Source organism: Siphateles boraxobius, unplaced genomic scaffold, assembly GCF_051911475.1.
Source record: "Siphateles boraxobius isolate OS27281-9 unplaced genomic scaffold, OSU_SipBor_1 19, whole genome shotgun sequence".
NCBI classification, from domain to species: domain Eukaryota; kingdom Metazoa; phylum Chordata; class Actinopteri; order Cypriniformes; family Leuciscidae; genus Siphateles; species Siphateles boraxobius.
In genome coordinates this window covers 20,411,497-20,427,480 of record NW_027508799.1, presented here as the reverse complement: position 1 = coordinate 20,427,480, position 15,984 = coordinate 20,411,497, and the positions used below count along the sequence as shown (strand labels likewise).

Here is a 15,984-nt window from a genome sequence, read left to right as displayed (position 1 = left end):
TACATACGCCATTTCATGAGATCAGTCTGGATATATAGACATTTTCAGTGAACTTTTGGTGACTTGAATCAGGGGGTAAGGAAGGGAGGAGGGAGAGGGGGATGCAAAGATAAGGAAGGAGAAACGTTTGGACAGGACAATGTCCTGTGTTCTTTCTTTGCAATCTTCTGTCCAGGGTCCATTTCATTGCTTTAATGCAGGAGTTTTATCTCAGTTTTTGTTTTAGCAGGAAAATCAGTTCTTACAACCTTATAATAGGACATAGATCCCTATATAAACACACACACACACACACACACACACAAATGGAGTATTAGGAATAGACAAATCTGAGGTACAGGTTTTATTAGTGCTTACAGCTGAAGACTTTGGAAACCTCAGATGTTGGAGAACTGATTGGCTACTGATGGGTACATGGAAAAAACAGTCCTGTGCACTTTTCATTCCCCAGCAGACCAAGGCACAATCTAGTGCTGCAGATGGTCGAAGTCTGTCCATTAATCTTTTATTAGTATGTAATTATTTTTTGCCGCTGCATAATTAATAGCGTCACTTTGATTTCTATAGTCACGGTGTGCGATTACAGAGAGTGTGTGAACGCGTCATTCTTCACTGTGATGTCAGCTAATTGTTGTATGACAGCCATCCGTGTCATTGAGACTGACATTTGACCAATATTGGGCCAGTGATTGATGGGAATTCTCGGGGTGAGGTTCAAGTTACTGAAGTCAGCATTGGGTCAACGGCACGCTTGATACAAGTCTTCTAATCCCACAGGGAGAACGCCCAGGTACTTGGTACTGTTAACACTGCGCCAACGTTAGGCCTTGGTTTGCTTGGAAGGCTGGGCAGAGGCCAGGCTTCTGCTGACTGAGGGCTATTTCTGAAGGACACTGGGGAGGGTACAGCTGGTGTCCCTGCTGTTTAGAGTGTAAACCAGCCAGCCTGCTGAAACAAAGCCAATCGGCTGCTGCTGAGAAACCGTCTGTCCTCAATGGAATCAAACCCATCTCTTGTTCTTCTTTCACCTCTGTTGTGTGCTGTCATCCGCAGTTACTGTCTATACATGTTACAGTACAAAAGATGGAAAAGATTATGCTTTCTTGGTTCTGGAACAACATTCTTATTAGCCATTCAGGTTTTAGGTTCAGATTTGCCGACATGCTCCTGCATCAGCATTTTTTTGCTGGTCTTGGAGAGCATTCCTGAACCATCCCTAACTCAAACCCTGCCATTGAACAAGTTTAAATCAGAAGGAAATATTAGCTTTATAAGAATGTTACTGCACTAAATTCTAATCGAGGAACACATTTTACTTCACGGTCAATCTGGTCTATGATTGATGAATGTTGTTGCCCTTCTTGACTGAATTGTGTTGTACTACATACAAGAATGAGCCTTAAGCTTCAAACTAAATTAGGTAAAAGTTAGGGCTGGGCGATAAATCGATTTTATCGATTAACTCGAATGTGTAGTTTACGCCGATTTTTTTGAATGAAAATCGGTTTTCTCTTTAATAACCGCCGACGCTCCCCTCTGGGTTCCCGTAGTTCCGACCGGGCTCAGCGCTTGCCATGATAGAGATACACAAACAACATGGCAAATGAACAAGACCGCGGCAGCAGAGGCACACCCGCCGAAAACATTTACAAGCTGAATCTGCAGGGCCGCCAACTCTCACGAGTTCACTGTGAGACGCAATTTTGTCACTTTTTACACGCTCTCACGCCACACATCCATTTTCTCGCGCAGAGAAAAATCGCGAAGCCAAGAGGACACTGACACCGACAGACAAGACAGAGCAGGTTACTATCGATATGAAACAGATTCTCAGCTCTCAGATTCTGTCAATTTTATTACGAAATTCAAACAATAAACACCGTTTTGGCGCTTGTAAATGTGACGTGAGAGAACGCTGGCAGATCTCAGTTCAAGCGGCACGTGAACCGAACATCTGTTACTCTTTGCTACCAACTTACCGAGATGTAATAAAATCGATCGATCAGTGTTTTTCAACCGCGGAAAGATGTCCATAAAACAGCTGGAGAACAACATATGTCACGTAACGTTACATTTACCTCAGGAATCCCTTTTAATGACCCATAGCACGCATGTGGACTTAAAATAATTGCTATAGAGAGGAGTATTTTGCTAAATATGATAACTATATTACACATTCATTGTATTTTTACCTATATCATTAAAATAGTATAACGTTGTTATTATAAAAAAACGCATTATATTTAATTTGAGTTAGTTTTAACCTTTAATAATACCAGCTGACAGGGCTCTCTGTTTACAGCATTAGGTGAATTTTTTTTTGAGAACAATTAACAACACATTAACGTATCTACCATACCTAATATTTATCCAAACGAATTTATATTGAATCAAGATCAGAATCAATTCACAAGAATTGAATTGAAATTGTGAAATTTGTGTTAAGCAATAATAAAAACACTAGCATACCAGTCATTGTACCATGTAAACATTGTTTACATGGTTAATTAACTTAATAAAATTGTTTAGTTACTAAATAATTTGACAATCACAACACACTTATTGTGATGCAAGTTTTTTGTTTTTTTACACATCCCCAATTCCAATCCACCCATTTTATTTTGTTACATTTTCAATGTTTTCAAAGACAGGGCCTGTCCTCTTGTCTTTTTGGCTTGTTGTTTCTGATTGTAATTAAATCCAGATCAAATCCCATAAGGGAATATTAAAACAAAATAAAGTTAAAACTTGTTTTGAACAATTTCTTTGTCATCTGCAGATTGATTTTAAGTAGGGAGAGAAAAAAAATCGATTTAAATCGTAAATCGGATTTTTTGTGAAAAAATCGGGGATTTTTTTTTTAGGCCATATCGCCCAGCCCTAGTAAAAGTATGGATTCTGGGTAAAAAAATAAAAAATAAAATCTCCAATCTTATGATTGATATTATGCTCTGTGATTATGAGTTTACAGTCTGTGTTCAATGTGACGCAATAAAAAAGACCACAAAATAATACCAAGCATATATTTCTATCGGGTTCAATTGGTACCAATTCATGAACAAACGACCCTTATGAAACTGATCTTATTAGTGAATCAAAAACCAACAGCACAACCAGTCGGATGTAGTCGATTCCCAAAATTAATGAACAAATTGCTCTTATGAAACTGTTGTCAATTGCCAGCTTTAGATGGAATAAATATAAAGATTAAGTTACTTATCTTAACAGACACACTGTCGGTCACTCACTGCACCAAATCCTGGTCATTTTATATGGAAAGGAGCTCACTTCTTTTATCACAAATCATCCAATTTGCTGAAATACATCTAAGGGATCAGAACCTAAAAAATGCTGCTGACATTGTTGCAGTGTATACTGGTGCAGTCACAGCCACCTGCAGCACACTGCATACCAATTCAAAATAAACCATGATGACTGCAATTAATATTCCAGTCAGATTAAGTGCACATTAAATTACCTACGAACTGCATCAATAATGCGTGATCTTCTGTTTCTATTACTTTTAAAGATGCATAGTGTCTGGACACAAAATCCACTTATGCTGATGATGAGGAATTACAGCTGCCACATCTCATAATGTACTATAAAACTGAGTAGCGTATCACTGAGAAACGTCCTGCTCAAGCCGTCCTTTGCGATGGAGGTTCATGTTGAATATCTAGTTCTTTCCAGTGTTTCATCATCTGACTCGCGCTCGGATTGATATGGTAAAATCGACACCATCATTACTGTCTTTACAGTGTGTACAATCGCTGAGCTTTAGGAAGCCACCGGAGCCTTAACATAACTGAAGTTCAGTTATGATGATGGCTGTTTCTTTTCCGGTAGACTAATCATTACAAACTGTGCCATCTGACCAATCCGAGCAGAGAAGGCTCGTGGAAAGGAGGGATTTAGAGACACTGAATCATTAGTCGAGTCGTTTGAGTATCATTGAAAAATGTGGTGATGTGCAATGAATATTAATATAGAAAAAAAAAAAAAAAAAAAAAATATATATATATATATATATATATTTTTTTTTTTTTAGCTTTTATGCATGTAAACCTGCTGTAGGAGACCTCCAAAACAAAATTAGGGACCTTTAAAATAGGGGCACTTAAAAAAACAAAAAAGATTTCTGCTTGCTTTGCGTGATTAGGGTTGTGTGAGTTTGAGAGTCAGGTTATCTCAAGCTAAGAGTTGGTATGCAGACTTGGCAATGACTTTGTACTTTGCTGGTCATTCTTTGATGAGACCATTTGCAGAACAGCAAACAGAGGCATCTCTCAAGAGACTGCGGCAGGTACAGTCACAGCAGAATGCAGACGGACAAAAACATTCAACATTTAGTTATTCATATGGGGTTGTAAGCTTACCATTAAGGCCATGAAGTACCCATATAATTAATCTTTCATACTGACCACTCCCTGTCATTGAAGAGGGTTAAATTCAAGGTTTCCATGGTGATTTACCAGGATACATATAGAATCAACATGTCAAGTCAGTTTACAGCCTTTCGTTCTTAGCTTCGATTTCTAGGAGCAAAGAAATAAAGGACAGAATTGCATTTGTACGAAATGTCAGAAAAAAATACTTGTTCAAATTAGGGGTGGGCACAAATATTCGAATTTTCGAATATTCAATCTGTAATTATTATTCGAAAAATAAAAAAATATATTCGAATTTTACTACGTTGCTTTGTTGGCTGTTAATGCAGTGAATCCATGATAAATAATTAAATGCACTGGGAGTTGCTGTGGAGTATGGAAGCTTGTTTCCGCCACAGAATGAAAAATAGAAAAGGTAATTGCGACTTTTTATCTCACAATTCTGACTTTATTTCTCAGAATTGCGAGATATAAAGTCAGAATTGCGTGAAATAAAGTCGCAATTGCGTGTTATAACGTCAGAATTGCGAGATATAGAACCCTTTTCAGTTGGTAAACATGGTGACGTTTTCTGTGGGCGGAGCTTAGGTGGTTGCAGAACGAGCCCTCTGGCCGCTTACCTAACGTTAGTTTGCTAATTTTGTTTGCTTGTTTTTTAACAATGACTGGAGAAAATCCGATTTTATCTTAATGTGCAAGGTCACTCACTGTCCAGGACCGCGATTGTTATTTGCAAAAGTTAATTTTAACAGACGGAACCAGATTGGCTGACCCGTACACGCTCAGGCAATGGATGGACGATCTGACAGGATTAACGTTAACGCTAGGCTCAGTCCTACACCTATCCGATAGAGAAACCAAGTGTAAAGACATACTGGGGTCATATAAATCTTTAGATGCCTATAACTATGTGATGAATGGTCATGTACAAGACTTGTGTGGTACGATCCGCAGTTCTGCCTAGCCAGCGCCAAGAAGACGTCAATGTAAACAGTGACATTACGGTGCAATTTTAATGATGTGAATATTTTCTAGAAATAAAAATTCCAGATACAGCATATTCATTTTTCATTAATTCTTGCATCCAACAACACAACAAGATGACATTTAATAATAATAATAGTAATTTAAGCTCCTTATTATGTAGCCGAATCTGTGCTGGTTTGTATTGGCCGCCTGCAGTTTTCCCTTTGTTTTGCCTCCAGCTAGCGCCGTGACGTAATTGTGACGTCGGCTCGAAATTGGTCTATAAAGTCAGAATTGCGTGATATAAAATCGCAGTTGCGTGTTATAAAGTCAGAATTGCGAGATATAAAGTCAGAATTGTGACAAAGTCGCAATTGCATGTTATAAAGTCAGAATTGTGAGATATAAAGTCACAATTGTGTGTTATAAAGTCAGAATTGCGTGATATAAAGTCGCAATTGTGTGATATAAAGTTACAATTGCGTGTTATAAAGTCAGAATTGCGTGATATAAAGTCGCAATTGCGTGATATAAAGTTGCAATTGTGTGTTATAAAATCAGAATTGCGTGATATAAAGTCGCAATTGCGTGATATAAAGTTGCAATTGCGTGTTATAAAGTCAGAATTTTGAGATATAAAGTCGCAATTGCGTGTTATAAAGTCAGAATTGTGAGATATAAAGTCAGAATTGCGTGATATAAAGTTGCAATTGCGTGTTATAAAGTCAGAATTGTGAGATATAAAGTCGCTATTGCGTGTTATAAAGTCAGAATTGTGAGATATAAACTATTCTGAGAGGAAAAAAGTCAGTCTTTTTTTCCCCCATAGAATTGGACTTTATAACTCGCAATTGCGAGTTTATATCTCACAATTCTGACTTTATAACACGCAATTGCGACTTTATTTCAGGCAATTCTGACTTTATATCTCGCAATTGTGAGAAATAAAGTCACAATTGCGAGATGTAAACTCGCAATTGTTAGAAAAAAGTCAGAATTGTGAGATAAAAAGTCGCAATTATAATTATTTATTTATTTATTTAGTGGCGGAAACAAGCTTCCATAGTGGAGCGTGTTAAAAAGTTGATTGTGTTTGATCAAATAATGTCGTCGTCTGCCTCGTGAAGTTTGGAATTACTTCGATCAAAATGATCTTACTAAATGATATTACAAAACGGAATTACTTTTAATCATATAATATCATATACTATACATGATAAACATTTTATCTTTATAATTTTTGTTTACACATAATGTTTAATGTTTTCTACTAAAAGAAAACCTTAAGATATATCGTAAGCTTGTTGTGTACTTTATATTGTCTAATCGTAAGCTTGTTCAGAAATGGTGATAAAAACTTCTTTCTCGTTAAACTTAATTTAAATAAACGAATATTCAAATATTCGATTTTTATGAGCCCAAATATTCGAGTACAATATTTTCTAAAAATGGGCATCTCTAGTTCAAATTGCTCTATTTTTTATTCTTTACATGTGAGAGTTAGACAATGTCAATTTGAATATCATGTAAAGAGAAAGATCATCAGGTAAAGCATTAAGTTAGATTGATACAATGACAGCAGATCTGGGAATTGCATTATTCATGACCAGTTGTTTGACTAAAGATAAGATTGTTCAGAAGTGCTTTCTATGAGACCACTATGAGTCGACATTGAATCGATGGCACTCAACAAAAACAGATTTGTGCATATTAATAGATGTTGTACAGTTGTCCAAATACAGCTCTATAAAGGCTACAGTTTCATTTTTATTGTAGTAGTTCAGAAAGTCTGTATAAAAAAGTAAGAGAGTTTCCTCTAAAATGGCATGTTTCTTGAAATTGAGATTTCAATTGCACATCAGTATATGATGTTTACCTTTTTTATTATTAAGGTAATTTCAAATTCAAATTAAAAAGCTCTTCAAGTCAAACAGTTATTTATAACTTTTAGACTGTTCAATTAAAACAGATACCATACCTTTTTAGTCCTGAAGTTTCTTTCTTGTTGTTTTGTTTTGTTATTTATTTATTTATTTATTTATTTATTTATTTAAAACTTCTTTAATAACTTGTCATTCTTTGCACAGTTATATTTTAACTGCATAATTTCAGGATTTTGCATTCCACAACCACATCTTGCAAACACGAGCAGTCTGACATTTAATTTTCAACAAAAGAGATGAGTCATTTACCCTTCTTACTTTTTATATCTTTGTTCTTATGCAACAAGCTGGCCTTTAGAAGTGGAGGCATTGCACTGTGAAATTGTCAAACTCTGAGCTCAGCAACAGTGAGGTCCACAAAAGAGACATCAGGTGTTCCATTGGGAACCATTATTAGCTATGTCCGCCATCCAGATCCAGGCCATTTCTAAATTAATGAACATCGGACAGAATAATAGCCACTCTAAAAGCATCTCTCTTCAAGATAGGAGGTCACGTTACCCATAATTCATCCCATTAATTAGCTCCTGACTTTCCTAACAGTGAGCCACCCTTGCTTTTGATGGAGCTCTCTCTGGGGAAATCACAAACTCTACACCTAGATGTTCCTCTGAGATGACTTTGTCTTCATGTGTTCATGAACGTCTACAGGTCACCATGCTGGGACTTGCTATGTACATCATCCAGCTTCCAACCCCATAAAGTACATGAACACGTTCCCAGTAGGGTTTTGTAAATGTCCTTGTTCGTCCTTGCCCTGCCACCAGCCTTTGCTTAGGATGTGTGAGGATGCTAATACTAGCTGAGTGGGTCATCTTAGTTGACTGCTGCCAGAACCATCGCCTACTGACTGCATCATCATCCACGGTAGCCAATCGCAGCCAAGGACTCAGTGATGCTCTGCCACTCTCACTGGAGGGATTCCGAAGGAAGTGCCTCGTGACGATGCATGGTTAAACAGCCAAGAGTCTCTTTCTCTCTCCCTGCCTCTCTCTAATTCAGGGACTGGATGCATACACATTCTGGCTTCTAACAGGGATAGCACATTGCCATGCACACTACTCCCTGCAGGCTCAGCAGAGGATAGCGACAACAGCAGCTCTCTCCCTCTCTCTCCCGCTCTCTCCACCTCTACCAGACAAGACTCCTCCTCTCCATCTCTCTGTGACTCCCTCTCTCCTGCATATGATCTGTACTTCACTTCCTCCCAGCTGAAGCAGGAGATAACAGCAAGCTACATACAGGTAGGCATTCATATTTCCCTCTCTGAAGTTGCAGTTGTTCGGATGTTGCTGGTTTGTTTCGTATTTGGTGCGATTCTGAAAGAGACCTATACTGGATCAGAGTAGAGCGTGCCATCATAATGCCCGCCCCTACAGCGTGGCATTTGTTTTCGCGCCAACACAGGTTTTTGGCACCGTTTCCTTCCTCTTTCTGGCTGGCCAGGGAAGGTGGTAGTTTACTGGTTGGATGGTTCATGTGAGAAACCCATCATCTACTGCCACGCTTGGTTGAGATCTGCTTATCCAAGTAGGGAAGAATGATTTGTTTGGAGCTGGAGATCAGAGATGTGTTTTCTTACGTGTAGGTTTGTGTGTGGGAGTGTGTGTGCGGATGGATGGCTGAGGTTGGAAGGGAGGGGAGATAGCTGTATTCATCCCAGGGAAACTAATCCCACCACAGTCCTCCGTATCTGATAAACACTCTCTTCGTCTTTTCTACCTCTACCCTTCATGTGTGATGGGTTTATCTGTGTCAGTGGATAGTGGAGGAAATTATTCCAGAATGGTAGATAATTCCCACAGTAAAAGAGGTTCTTTGAGTCATTATTTGTTCTGCTCTGGGAGTCACGACTGCAAACGTATATTCAGAAACAGATGCTGTCTCCAACCTATAGTAGCAGCCAAAGAGAAAGTAGGTTTGCCTGGGATTGTCCCTCATTCTGAATCACAAGATTGTTATCAAACCATACTTAAGCTTCCCTGTCAACTCAAGCTTTCCTTTTGTTTGCATTTGTTGGGTTGCATAACACACTAAAATCTCTTATAGTTATGTTATCAAGGACTTTGCCCACACCAACAAATGTGCCTGTCATTACCTCATATCTGTGTTGGGCAGATCAGCGGTTGCTATGCACGCCTAGTGAGAGCGAGGAGCAGGGATTGCTCGGCTGTAGCCTCGGGCTTATCCAATTCCGCTGTGCAGATCCTCCTCTGGAATACATCAGTGCTTGAGGAGCTGCAGTAAAACAGTTGCTAAGTGATAACATAGGAAAAGCATGAAAAAAATCATCAAAATAGACCACCACTTCACATTAAGATGCTGTAAGATGCTGTGATTATCTCTGTGATTCTTATAAACTTTCATTATAAACAAGCCATCACAGCAATATTTTCAGTTTACTGATATTTTGTTCACAAAGTTTTTGAACAAAGTTGGCTCTGGATTTGTTCTTATGGTGTGTTCACACCGGACGCGAATAGAGCGTCTAGCGCGAGTGATTTCAATGTTAAGTCAATGCAAAGACGCGTTACGCGCGTAAAAAATTCAAGTTCTGCTGTACCAAAAAATGTGTATGCATCCGGACCAACAAAAGATGGCCGCCAACGGGGTTCGAAACTTTTGAAACTATCGCCTCTGACGCGTGTGACGCGCGTAAATTTTGCTTCAAACTTTTGTTTTTACGCGCGTCAGTTTCACTCTTGTCGCGCAAATTAACACAAAGTGGTCAAGCGTCAAACTAGACGCGGTAGACGCGAATTTGACACGCTATACGCGTCCGGTGTGAACACACAGTTATACTTTCTGATTAATATAATAATATATAATAATGCACCAAATTTAGATTCTTTGGGTACATTCATTCAAAACAAGTGAGTCTTCAAGGAGTCTGCACACCAAATCTGAGAACATGAAAAGGTTTTATATTTTGGACAGGAAGCTTTTATATAAGCTTACAAAACATTTACTTTGCATATGTATTCACTTATTTATAAAAAATAGCTATCGTGGACATAAATTATTACTATGTATTACAACTTTTTATTTTGAGGTTTCCTTGTAATGACTCATAATGGTAGTAATGCATAATTGTGAACTAGAAGGAAGTTAGCTATGGCTATGAGTCCCATCCCATCGATAATATTCTTTGCTCTAGAGAATCTGTGGGCTTGAGTAGTTCCTTTATCCCGAGAGGGTCTTAGACGTACAATCTCAGAGGTTTACTGACAACCACAGCAACACTGCACAAAGATTGTACCTGTTGGGGCAATATGGGATAGCAGATGTTGGCCCAAATATGTCAAACCCCCTGCAGTTGCCAAGGGCAACGTTGTGCATTATCAGCCTTGTTAAATATCCATTAATGAGGTGAGATACAAGCCCGGTACAGCCAAAAGGTGGAGTTAACCATCCCTTGTACTGTCTCTTATGCTCAGCAGGGCATCTGTGGAAGTCTTTAATGTCAGCCTGTGAGATTAGGATCATTCACCTGGATGATTTTTTTTTTTGTCATCCGCTTACACCGTTCCCTTTTGTGTTGAAATTGAAGGTAGAGAAATAAATGCAAGCGCATGTGTACATATGTGTGCGTGCCTGCAGAGGCCAAAACGCTGTTGTTAGGAGTAATAGCAGCCAGAAGATAAAAATAGCGGCTCTATTATGATTTGACCTTGGACAGCTGGCTGCTTGGCTGCAGATACCTGGGCTAGGGAAGTGTACGGATCACTGACATGGTCCAAGAAGAGTCTGGGGCAGCCATGATAAATGTGTGTAATAACGGAGCGATATGTTCTTGTTTCGTTACACCACAGCAGGCACAGACACTAAAGGACACTCACTGTGGATTTGAGTAACTGGGACTGAATTAAAAACCAATAATATATATTACAAACAAGGAAAATTAAAGGTGGATCTCACCTTTTTTTATGCTATCAAACTTCTTGTTGTGACAAGATCTAGACTATGAGGATGTTGTAATTTGCATCCATTTGATTACTGGACTAAGCATTTTCAAGCTGGCAGTGTCTTTTTGTGACCCACACCAACAGTAAGGCTTCACCCAGTGATTGAGATGGATAACAAAAAACAAGCCTGTGTTTGTACAGGCAAGCAGCAGGGGTCATGCATATCACAAGCAACAAGGACTTGTGGGAAATGCTGGTGAATAAATATCGTTTGATGTATCCGAGAACAGGAACTCTTTCAAGGTCAGTAGAAGAGCGATGCGATTGTAGGGTTGACAAAGTGCTTTGCCCTAATATAATATAGACTCGTTTTAAAAGTCTTGTTTGAAATCTATGCATACACATTTAAAATGTCTATATGCACATTTTTATACACTTTTTAAATTTGTATACACACATTTTTTGTTGTTGTTATAACAAGCTTGCGCATGCGTCATATAATTTTTTTTTAACGTCAGCAAACTATAAAAAAAAAACTACTAAAAGGGACCTTTAACAGACATTACCTAAAAAAAGCTATTTTTTTACAAACTTTTAAATGGTTCTCGATCTTGTATAATGCAAAATATTAATTCTGTAATTGTAATTGTATTGCACAGTATGCAAAGTGACATAGATTACAGCATATAAATATGCGGTGCTTATTCTTAAACGTGACATCCATAGTCCACCAGTAATATAAACAATTATGTAAATTTATAATATCAATCAAAACTTGATTTTTATATTGCATAACATGGTAAAAGTATCATAAATATTACTCATGTGAATGCTAAATAGCGGAATTCTGTTTTTATCTCTATTTCTGCTAGGGAAATACAGTAGATGCAATTGCCTTATTGGGGCTGCTCACTGTTCCACATATTGCTAAGCAACGGAGGAGAGGTCCTTAGAGAATGTAGCCAGCCTTCTGACTCCATAACACAGCCTTGGCACATGCACACATACACACACAGATGGTGGTGAGCAGATCTCTTTCCATAGTGTTTGCTACGCCTGTGTTGCTAAGGCGGTTACATATGCACGTAGTTAGCGTAAGTGATGTAATGTCCTTCTCTTTAAGCAGTGCACAAGGGGGCAATCAAGTGGCGAATCCTCACCTTGAGCCCAAATGACTACAACACACAGTTGTTTTCTGTGGTGGATTTAACAATGGCACCCTTCCCAGTCTCCTTAGCATCTATATTATTTTATAGGGCTGTCAACTGATTAAAGAGAGTCATCAAATTAATTACATTTATATGCTAATAAATTAAAAAAATTAATCACAATCACATAGAGAAAAGCTCCCAAAGGACAATACATTAATCAACGTTACATTGTTGTCGTACACTGTAAACCCTAATAAGTTGAGTCATTCCCCCAATTTAATGGAGTAATGGTGCCTAACAAAACTTGTTTTATCAAGTTCACCAGATGTGGTTTTGCTGCCAAATAAATCAATTAACACCTTATGATGCCAAAACATGGTATTGCAAGTTATGATAACTTGATTGATTTTGTAATGAGAACATTAGGGTTTACAGTGAAACCATTGAATATACAGTATATAGACACAAGTCAGTATACCTGTCCCATATACAGTAATTGAATGGAAGCCTATTACTGGCTTACAAACCTCAGCAAAACATTTAGCAATCAAAAGTGCCTGATGTAGACTTGTGTGAATTATTATTATTATTATTATTATAAATATTATTATTTTATTTTTTTTACACATTTGTGGTCTTTGTAAACCTGCATTAGACAGATATATTGGACCGCTGCGTCATCTTGTGCAGTATTATATAGTCTTTTCTCTGGTGACATGACACCATGTCAAGTTTAAACTGAAAATGTGTCTCGTGTCTCTATGGTCTGTTCCATTTTGATGCCATTTTGAAAGCAAGAACACATTATTTGACATCAACTCTATGCTCATTCCTAAATGCTCTATACAAACGCATTAAATTTAGAATACCATTTTGTTTACATATATGCTTATGGTCAAGCACCACCTTGCCTTATCTGGTTTTAGAGGGATATGGTCTTGATCATAGTGGATCTACACTGATAATACTAGGATTACATGATCAATATAGCCTTGATCAAAACAGAGAGGAAAAGCATTTTGGCTTTACAGAAATCCTCCTCAAGGTATTGCTTGTAACTCAGCCACAAACGTAACATGGAAGTAATTCAAGTAAGTTTTTTTCTACACAATGTCAAATTGACCCAGCCAATAGAGATATTACTCTATAATGCTGATGATTTTGACCCCCCCCCCCCCCCATTCTATTTAATAATTATACTAAGTAATGTTTAGAACAATATTACTCACACATAAAAAATAAGCTTGGTTTACTCTAATTTCTTGGAAAGAGTTGATACAACCAAAAAGCAGAAGCAGCACTCTATTGTATGTACAATTAGGTCATTTCCATTAGCTAAATGTAACTAAATTAATTCAGAAAGAATATTATTCGCAAATGTTAAAACATGTGACAGTCAGCGATTTAAGAAGAGCTTTATAAATTCTCTTTCTGCATGGCTTGTCACACTTCAATTTAAGCCACAACAATTCAGCATGAATGTGCTCTAGTGACAATTATGAATAATTGAATGCTTTCACAGAAGCATCAGCATTTCATTTGGGTAAAAACAGGACCTGGTGTCACCATCCAGAAATGGAAGGAAAATCCACAAATCATAATGCACTATTTCTCTTTAATTCCACGTCACCATCTTAATCCATTTAATGCGCAAATATAGCTCAGAATATTTCTTGCCCAAAGATCTCAGATATTGCGTGTTTGGGAAACATTGTGTGTGTTGGTAGTTGAAAGGATAATATTTTTCTTTCTCCCCTGAGAAAGTTCTCCCCACAACCTTTTTATATTCCGGTATTCATGCTACAAGAGGACATCCTTCAAGCAGTAACTGATTTTAGCACTCTATATTTCACATGTCAGACGTTATTACAGATAAAGCCATAGCTAAATAGACGACCAAGTCGTGCACTGTAGCACCACACTGACACCCCCTACTCTCACACCACTGCTTGAAGGTGTTAGGAATTAATTATTACTAAAGGGCAGACTCTGCCACAAAGGTGGACTGGAGGACATTTTGAATGTTTTATGAATCTAATAAGGGAGGAAAGACGAGAGCTAGAAAAAATGCCGCTGTGCTACAGTTTATCCACCGCTCATGTGGCATCAGGTGAAAATGACAGTATCCCATGATGCATTACCTGACCACAGTTGAGTCTAGGAGCAGATGTGAATATTCTGATATTCTGAGGTATTCTGTCTCCCAAAGCAAACTGCATGAAGCAAATTTAGAAATTTGGATGATCAAAATGTGCAATTTTTTACACACATTTTGATATTTTAAAGATTGTAAGTTAATTAAAATAATGTGTAAAATGTGTACTGTATATTTTTATCTACATGTTATCTCACCAACAAAATGAATACCAAGCAATTATACTGATTTAATTAAGACGTTCTACATTATGAGTCTGTCAAGAGAGTAAATCAATGTAAAAACATTTAAATTGTTAGTTCAGTGAAAACTTCAATAAACTGAAATATTTTGGCTGAATCATTAAAAGAAATGGCTCATTTGTTTTTGAAATGGACTGTACTGTTAGCACTGCATGATTGTTTTTGAGCTCAGTCAGTGAAGACATGTTGTCTTAGTATTTCATCACATTCAATTCAGAAACTCACAACTCTAGTACAATATAATCTATGTTGCGGTGGCGCCAGAGATACAGAAAAATAGAACAAGAAACACTACAGTTAAACTCTCTATTTAACTGTAATCAGAAACATGAGTCAAACAAAAAGGTGTGCGTGGGTGCGTGTTATTGAAGGAGCCATAGTTTTCCTCTAGTGCTCACTAGTTATTGTGTTTGCCCTTATATTGAACAGATCCCACTGTCTTTTATTACAATGGTGGATCCTCCAAGCTCGGAATTCAGCTAAAACCCAGAGTATTTCCCCGTATCCCTGACTGGAAATAGGAAGCAGCCAAAAGTGAGGAGTCAGGATGGCATAGGCATACAGAAAACTGTCGAGGTAACTAGGTGAGATGACTGTGTATATGCATACACAACCGACCCACCTAGTAACTCCTCTCGAGCAGATTAGATTTGAACGTGCTCTCTCGAGATGCAGAAATGTAAGAGGCTGACAATTAGCTGAACATATACTTGTTTAATTTGTGATAGTTAGTCTGCATTTTAAAATCTTTATTTGAATTTGGCAACAATTTTATTTTAAAACCTTTATTTGGATATGGCAACATGATACCTCATTCTACAATATTTATATGATTAAATTACTGACAGAGACTCCTCTACCATGGGCCAATCACTGTGTGCATAGTTAATAAGCGTGTTGACATATCCATAGCAACGAGGTCAACCCCACCCTTACTCGCTTGAGACTTCTCTCTGTTCCTTAGCAAAAGTTGGCCTCAGCAGCTTTGTGAGTTGGTGTCAGCTCAGCTCAGCTTTTCTTTGAGTCTTAAGAGGAAACTTTTTGTGAATACGGCCCCTGACCTCTATTTTTACTCTTCAGTCTTCAATTCTGCATATAACAATAAAATAACAATTCAGTTTATCCATGTTGATTTTTGGGTGTTTTTGGACAGTTGGGCTTTATATAGAAAAAAGAGACAGTGATTTTTAAAAAACTATATTTGAGGTCCACTGAAAGAATGCAATTTCTA

General features: G+C 37.7%; 1 protein-coding gene across 8 annotated transcripts in view; it reads left to right on the top strand.

The window, feature by feature from the left end:
- The window catches only part of syt1a (synaptotagmin Ia), a 231,555-nt gene that overhangs the window by 15,482 nt on the left and 200,089 nt on the right, over positions 1-15,984 (top strand). For 2 of the 8 annotated variants that reach the window (XM_077234214.1, XM_077234211.1), the window contains exon 1: positions 8,240-8,544. The exons of 4 other annotated variants lie outside the window; for them this stretch is intronic. The gene's annotated coding sequence lies outside the window, so the exon portion shown is untranslated. Of the gene's footprint in view, positions 1-8,239; positions 8,545-15,984 lie in introns of those variants that run through there. 2 more of the 8 variants (XM_077234218.1, XM_077234220.1) reach the window with 2 other exon arrangements.